The 8,663-nt window shown below is 31.8% G+C and overlaps 1 protein-coding gene across 2 annotated transcripts in view; it reads right to left on the bottom strand.

The window, feature by feature from the left end:
- The window catches only part of fz2 (frizzled 2), a 162,101-nt gene extending 155,396 nt beyond the window's left edge, over positions 1-6,705 (bottom strand). For both annotated transcript variants that reach the window (XM_072529180.1, XM_072529179.1), the window contains exon 1: positions 6,456-6,705. The gene's annotated coding sequence lies outside the window, so the exon portion shown is untranslated. The remainder of the gene's footprint in view (positions 1-6,455) is intronic.
- Positions 6,706-8,663: the final 1,958 nt, after the last annotated feature.

An 8,663-nucleotide genomic window follows, 5' to 3' on the forward strand; every position in this document is an offset into this window, starting at 1 on the left:
TCTATGTAGTAGGGGTGTTTCCTCAGTTAACAGTGTTTAATCGCCATAGTTATGATCATTTTCAGCACCCGTGTACTAAATTCAATAAACTAGACGAATTTTTACTTGTTGCCAGCGACTTTTGAACTTGAACTTTGACTAATGCCGCAAAATGGTCCTGGACTTTCCAATTCTCGAGACTCGTTTTGTTAAAGAATTGTACTATAATAGTTAATTCATGTGAAACTTGGATTTGGTAAGCGGATTTTTTACCGGCTCTAACCTTGTAAGTTGTTAAATATGACTGTACAGAATTTTTGCTGTTCTAGTTTCTCGTATGTTCAGAATTAAGAGCTATTAACTGTATCATACACAAAACATATGTATGTAAAAGCATTTTTGAAAATATCTCAACTCTTTATCGTTGTACTGTACCTAACGAACCAAGGTCAAAATTGCCTACCTAAATCTTTGGAGTGCTGGATAATCGGGTATATCTTTTTATCTGTCGATTTGCTTATCTGCTTCGACAAATATAGATCTATTTACAACAAACAATGTGTATGCGTTAATAACCAACGAAATTCATAATCTGTGTCAGAAAGTAATGAGAGAGGATTTGATGTATCACTTTTATTAATTAAGCCTGATTTAAACTATCTATCAGAAAAAATAGCGTTGTTTGCTCTTATTTTTTATACGTATAATTAAAAAAGAGTCTAAGCACAATGGAATTCAGAGATTGATATTCAATACAAATGGTAAAATAATACATAACAAACATGGAAATGCTTCCGCAGTTATTAAAATTAAAGCCGGAGATACACATGTCTGTTACTAGCACAATGGTATACCAGTACCTAGCAAGCACCAGCTACTGTCTCGGGTAAAACGGGCAAGTGTGTGTGTTAACTGGCATACTAGATAACCGCAAAGAATTTGATTTTTCTTGCTAGTAGCATGCTGTGAGATGCAGGGCGCATGCGTGGAGAGTGTCACTGGCATCACGGGCATGCCAGTCCAGTAGCTAGCAGAAGATTGTCAGATTTGTTGTGTTGGTAATAAAAATTAATCGTTTTATTTTTAAACTGGTTAATTTAAAAAATGTTTCGTTGGGGTGATGAAAAAACCATAATTTATTGCTATATATGGAGTGTCTTTTGAATTCTAAATCATCGCTATATATTAAAATAAAATAGCCCGTGATAATGCTTACACAAAAATTCAACAGGAAATGGGTGAAACTATTACTGAGATAAAGGCCAAAATAAAAAAATGCTCTAAGATTTTCTCGTCCCCCAATATCCCATTTCTCACCCAAATTTTTCTCTTTTTCGAGTTCCGCTTCGGATTCATTATTAAATTTCTAACAATATCTGTGGTCATTAGCAATATTTGCTTGTTGAATTCATTCTGAATACCTTATATGGATCCCCTTTTTTTTTGTTTGAAACTCAAAAACTTTTAATTACAAAACAAGTACTTTAGTTTCAGATCAAAACCACTCGATTGTTTACTAGTACTGGCATGTGTAAAAATCTATCCTGCTTTTTTGCCTTGTAAATTCGTCTCCATTCTTCGGTTTCTGGGGACATATTGCCATCTACTAATTTTTAATAGCCCTAAGTCGGTCTCAACTTCATCCAACCACCTAATTTGAGGTCATCCTCTGCTTATTTTTAATAAATCTTCGACATCTGGTTCATTGAAGAGTTGTTCAAAGCTGTATCTTTTGAGCCGCTACTCTTGGTCTAATATTATCCAAAATAGAGATTTTATTGACGTCAAAATTTAGATCTTTTTCCAGGATCAAGATTCGTAAACCAGTAGAAGGAGTAAAGCACTACAACTACCTCGACACCATAATAAATGAAGAATGGACCAAAAACCAGGCAATAAGATCACTCATCGGAAAAGGTAGATCCACCTTCAACCGAAAGAGGGCCTTCTTCAAAAGCCACAGTCTATCTATTAATATAAAGGGGAAAATGCGATGCTACGCCCTCTCCGTTGATCTTCCAGCTCGGACTCCTGCTTGTTCCAAATATTTCATACGGTTCATACTTTTCTTCTAATAATTTTTTAAGGATATTTTTTTATTTTCGACTAAAGTTACTTTCAAGGAATTTATTACATGAAAATGTAATATTTCATTAATTTGTAATTTAATAAAATATATTCAGAACAGTTTTAGATTTGGTGGCGATGTTAAGAGGCAGTTAAGGGTAAGGCGGAATACTGTGTTGGAACTGTATTAAGGGATTTTCCTGGTTTTTCCTACAAAAACAAATTTATTTTATTCGTATTTGAGATAAAGTAAAAAATCTGATAAGAATGGCGAAGAAGAAAACTATTTGGACAGAAATAGTCGGAATACAAGGAAAATAACAGAATATTTTGCAACAAAATCAAAGCATTAAGAGGGAAGAAAGAAAAAACAAATACGATCGCAATAGAAGGTAAGACACTTCAGCGCACTTTGACCTTTTACAGCGTAACCGTACCATCGCCTCTGATGGAGTTCACAACATATAAAAAGTGATGCTCTGAACAACATTAGAGACGACTTGAACATCATCCAAGGCGATGGTAGGGTCCAAGCCGCAGAGGTCAAACGTCAAAGTGCGCCCAAGTGTCTTACCTTCTACTATGGCTGTATCGGAGAATACTCAAGATCCCGTGGAAAGACCGAATTACAAATGAAGAGGTCCTTCATTTGTAATGAAGAAGAAACGAGAGGTACTGAACACAAACAAATCTCGAAAGCTACAGTGTTTTTGACACAATATGCGAAATGAATCTAGATATACCGTCCTACAAGCCATCCTGCAGGGAAAAATATTTGGAGAGCGAGGTCCAGAAAGAAGAACATCCTGGTTAAAGAACCCCAGAACAATTTTTAACACAACATCTGTATAGCTTTTCCGTGCTGTTGCATTTAAGATAAAGATTGCCACGATATGCCAACAAATTTGCTTTTAGGAAATATTTTACAAAAGACCATTGACGATGATATCATAATATAATGTATATTAAAAATTTTAATTCCTTATTCGATATTGTAGGCAAAAGATCATACATATTATTTTTAAATTATTTATGAAATATGAGAATGTGTCTATTCGTGCATTATTTATCGTACGTTAAACAAGACTTGATTATTCAATACAATAATATGCTTGTATAAAAAAATACCCTTTGTCGGTGTTTTTATGAGATTATAGCACGCGCTGCTATCTATTTGATCGTATTACCAGCTAAATCAGCAAAATTGTCATCAGAAACAAAACCATTCGACTGGCGTCGGTTATACGTCTATTAAATTGCTAACCACGACTATTCTACATACACACAATGACTGTGTTGTGTGTTTGCTAAATTTGGCGATCTAAGCAGAAATATATACTTGTATGCCGGTGCCTGTTATTGAAACTGTGAAGATAAAACAAACAATATTTCCAAGAAAAAACATTAAAAGGTGTTCTTTAAAAAGAAGGAACTGATTTTTTATTATTTATTTAATGGGACAATGCGAACTGTATAATCTATTAATTCATTATATCATCGCAATTATTCATTATATGTAAGAATTGAAGATATACCTATACTCTTTAGATTGAAGATAAATCGTAATTATCAGAAAAAAATTACTCAACTTATGTTGGAACTATCAATAAAAATATTCAGATCATTCTTTGAAAATTAGTGCGGAATAGAAAAAATTGTAGTATTTTATAAAAAAATGTCGTGGGTGCCATGATTGAACTATAAATACAAAAATTGGGCTGTTGATATACTGTTTTCCGGTGCTTTGGTATAGATCTGCAAGACGATGGTCTACGCAAAAGCCAGAAACGTGAAGATATGAAAAAACAAAGAAAAATAATTATTATTGATAAAAATAAAAGCGTCTATGAGAGTTTTGGATACTTAACCTCATTTATTACTTTTTGTACGTATAAGTTAAAAACGATTTATGATTTAACGTAAAAAGTGTGAAGACTACTACATACGTAAAATCCTTGTAAATTCAGAGTTGCATATTACTTTATAATTATAAACAAAACTGTTTTTTTTAATAAGTAGCTTATAGTTAAAATTTTCGTGAAAAAGTAGTGAATTTATTCGTTTTAATAAAGCTTTAGTAAATGCTTCCATGTTAATTTTTTGGCGAGATTGAAAATTGATTTACGAGTGTGGTTTACGCGCACCCGCATTCACTGAGAGCTGATTGCGCGTCTTAGCGCGCCTAATTAAAAGTTCCACATCTTGGTCAAAAATTAATAGAAACATTTTCCAAAGCTTAGTGTTCGTTTTGAGTTGTTCTATAACTTCAATTAGCCCGATTTTCAAAGTTTATAGCCTTTGTTTAAATCTCTTCGCAACTTTTTAGTAAAATTTCTGATTTTTATTATTAAAGATAAAGTAATTCTGAAAAGTTTTTTTAAAGCTGAAACAATTACCTTTAAAATGAGGTAGTTTTGAAAGTTAATCGCATGTATGAAAGCTAAGTTATACTTGGAAAAGTCCCATCGAATGCCAATTTTGCATATGTTTTTCACGAAATTTGTTATAACTCAGGTTCTAACAAACGAATCAAAGAAATTTAATATCCAATATTTAGGAGACACAATCATTTAAATAATTCAATTGTTAATAACAAATTATCTGATATGTTTTCGGCCTGGTACCCTCGAAAAATCGAATTTAAGCACAAAAAAACATAAAAAAAAGTCAAGGTACCGACAAGTTAAGGACATAAAAGTGAATGCTCAAGCCCCCATGGCTCCAAGACTATACAGGACGAATACTGATAAAATCCGAGCTCAAAGAATTTCGTAGGTAGGTACCCAAGAGATTATTTTTGCAATACAGCAAAGGTGTCAATTGCGATATACACGGGTGCTTCGTTGATTACCAGAAGGCGTTCAACAGAATTAAACAGATGAACCAATTCGAATAAATTGCAAGTATTATGGTGGGAGATCAATAATTATCAGGAGATAGAAAATAGAAATGCATAAGACGGGGTTGAATACTGCATTCATTACTATTCAGTTCATATAACGAATCTAGGGTTAAACAACATGGACAAGCGAATACTTATAAGTGACAGAACAAAGTAGTAGCGTCGATTAAAACCAAAACGCAAAATGAATAGCCATAAGCAAAAATAAAACAACACTTAGACAAAGAGATCTTGCTCAACAAACAACCGATTACATAATAGATCACCAAATATCGCCTCTTTGGTATGAATTTAAATAACGAATGGGAACGTTCCTTTGAAATATAGATCAGGAATGAAAAGGCAAAAGCAGCATTTACTATGCTGACAAAAACCTTGCAAAAATCACAGAGATATAATCTGTACGCTCTTCCCATGGTCTTACTTATCTGTCTTCCGGTTATGTTTTTGGTGTCATTTGTATGTCAAGCTTGAGCTAATTTTTGTTTTATAGATATCTTTCACTGTGATTTGTCTTAAAATATCTTGCGATTTTATCTTGAAATCGGCCGCCTATTTAGAAGATAGCTTTGGCTTAACTGCAACTTACATATAATACCACAAAGATACAGAGACCAAAACACTATAATAGCTAAAAGTTAGTGACTTGCAGAAGTGGAGACCGTCAAGAACAAGGAAGCGAATGAAATACACAGCAAAAGGGGCAGTTTCGTAAAAAACACACATAATAAAGGAAAACTGTTCCGAAATAAAGATAAACAGATTGCAAAATCTACACTATACACAATCTACTTAAAGAAAATGTTGTACAGTCTGAATAGATCACCAGATCTTCAACGAGCGCAAGATAAATAAGTATATATTTTTTTAAATTAACCATTTGCGGTTTTTACAAAAGCATGTGAGCGATAAACTAAAATCACAGTTATTTCAGAACCCAAAACAAATCTACAACCTGAAAACAAAGCAGCTGTGTATGGTCCAGGACTAGAGATAATTTAGTACAGTAATAAATTATACTGTGGGATATTAAAAAAAACACCAACCATGTATCTATTATCTAAACAATAATACATAGAAGTCCCTATAAACTGTAATTATCATTCTAAAAACAATCTTTTACAGAATGTACGAAATGCCTGATTGATTATTATTTATTATTACGAAACTGCCAGGAGCGTATTCTTTACAAAAAAAGTTTTTGTTAAGTATATCGGTGTGATCACTTTAGTTGCAGCAATTTGTTTGTAATTTTCGATTTCATCATAGTATCTTCCACAGTCACATATTTATACACATGCAATAAGTACATGGAATATTGGAAACAAAACAGAAAATAGAAAGATGTCCAAATAAAACATTTGTTTTAATACATGAATGAGCCTTTTCAACGCCAAAATCGCCCTTATGACAAAAATTTACCTCACCGTATATAGAATTACTATTACAAAATACAAATTTGTTTAAGACTTTTGCCGGTCTCATGTCTAACACATTGTTCCCTTACCTCAAAGTCCAAAATAAAAGCCAGCGGGAAACTATTCAAGTAATCCAGGATATTTTTGGCACAAAACACTGTAGTAATAAGTTATATCATTTAACACTGCATAAATTCAAAGTCCGTAGCGTAAATATTTACACAGAACAGCAGTTTGTTTCCAGAAGAGAAGCACGAATTCAGTCTCGATAAACACTGCACAGCGAAAAAATCCACCTACTACCTCGAGAATATTTCTGAACTGAGATTAGAAAAGCGGGGTTTAGAGTTTTCATAGCGCACTGGTCGAAGGCGTGCGAAGAGATCCGAGATCCGACGAACGGGTACGAAGTTCCTATGCTTAGGGTACGGCGATGTTGTCATATTATAATTTTTTCTGATAGTATTGATATTTTGGCCATTGCAGATAGAATACTTTTTTGTGGCTTTATATATTATGTTCGTATATTAATATTATACGATATTATTTATGTATTTAGAAATAACATACATAAAAAATTAAAAACTACCTATTTTATATGAGTTTTACACTATATTTTGTTCAGAGCTTTTCTCTACATTTCTTATGTTCTATTATGTCCATTGTTATTCCAATCTTTTACCAAAGAATATAGACGCTTATATATAAGTGTCGATATTCTTTGCTTTTACATTTATAATTTGCGTTTTATGTTGTAATATTGTATAGCTACATTGTTTGCATTTTTTTTTTGTATAGTATGGTTTTATATCATGAAACAAGACAAAGGGGTTTTAATGACATACATACGCTACCTTTAATGATATACTGGTGGACGAACTGAAATACATAGATATTTATATTATATAACAACAAATGAGAACAAGCTAGAAAGACTCAATAGTCGATAAAGCGTCATAGAATTTCATTTGAAATCAATAAAAACAGTATACCTACTGAAATGATGTTAATCGTTACAATTGTATATTCCTGATAAAAGGCGTACAATCAATACAATAGTAGAATTCAATCATATTAGTAAATATAGTAATTTCCCTTAAAAATCCTTATCCTTTCTTTAAATCAATTTACATCTGATTTTAAAATTATTATTTTAACGGAAACTTTACAGCTTCTTGATTGCAATATATTTCAAATATAGGAATACGAAACTCATATATAGTAGAGGTAACTTTAACAGAAATGATGGTGTTATTGTATATGTAAAAATCTGTTATGTTAACCTAAAGTACAACATTATTAAGATCTCTAAAATGACAGCAATCGATTTGAACATCTACGGAAAGAATTAAAATATTAAAATCGTTTCTACATACAGATTATCAAGCTCATGCCCAAAGGTGTTTAATTCATGCCTTAACAATTATAAGGAAGTACAAATTCGAAAAAAATTAAAAAAATAAGAAACCTTGAATCAATTTAAAATTATTAAAAGTTATAGGGGGAAAGAATAATTTGTATAAAAAATCTAAGAAACACCCCAGTGACATGAATATCAGTAATGAATATACATTATCCAAAAATTATCTCAGCAGATTATTAACAAAAGCAAAAAAGAAAAATTTTAATGACTTCATTGATAAAATGACTTGCACTTCAATGGCTCGTTGGACATGTGTCAAAAATTATGTGGTGAAACAGTAGTTAAAACAAAAATTGAGTATATAAAGACAGATAATAATTTAATAACAGATCATGGAAAAATTGCAGATCTATATAATAACCATTTCAGTGATTCTTCTGTTCAGAGCTTTTCTCTACATTTCTTATCTTCTACTATGTCCATCGTTATTCCAATCTTCTACCTGTATAATTTTCATTTTATGTTGTATTATTGTATACATCGATTACATTTTTCTTGTAAAGTGGTTTTAATGACATACCGGTAGATGAAGTGAAATAGATATTTATATATTACAACAAATGAGAACAAGTTAGAAAGACTGCATTCAATATTCGATTAAGCGTCATAGAAATTCATTTGATATTCTATAAAAACAGTATACTGAAAAAACTTTAAAACACTATGATTTGGTGTTTATAATATAATTTGCCGTGAAAAACTTTCGTTGTAACAAGGCGCGGAGGTGCCTGGTAATAGTGTACATGCAACGAAGATAGATAAACTATTTGTTGGTAGGTAATAGCTTCTTATTTTATAGACAATAAGCTTAGTTAATCCGTTAATATAAATTAAATATTATATAGGTATAGACTACATTTCTACATTTTTATCT

The sequence above is a fragment of the Diabrotica undecimpunctata genome, chromosome 4, assembly GCF_040954645.1.
Source record: "Diabrotica undecimpunctata isolate CICGRU chromosome 4, icDiaUnde3, whole genome shotgun sequence".
NCBI lineage: Eukaryota > Metazoa > Arthropoda > Insecta > Coleoptera > Chrysomelidae > Diabrotica > Diabrotica undecimpunctata.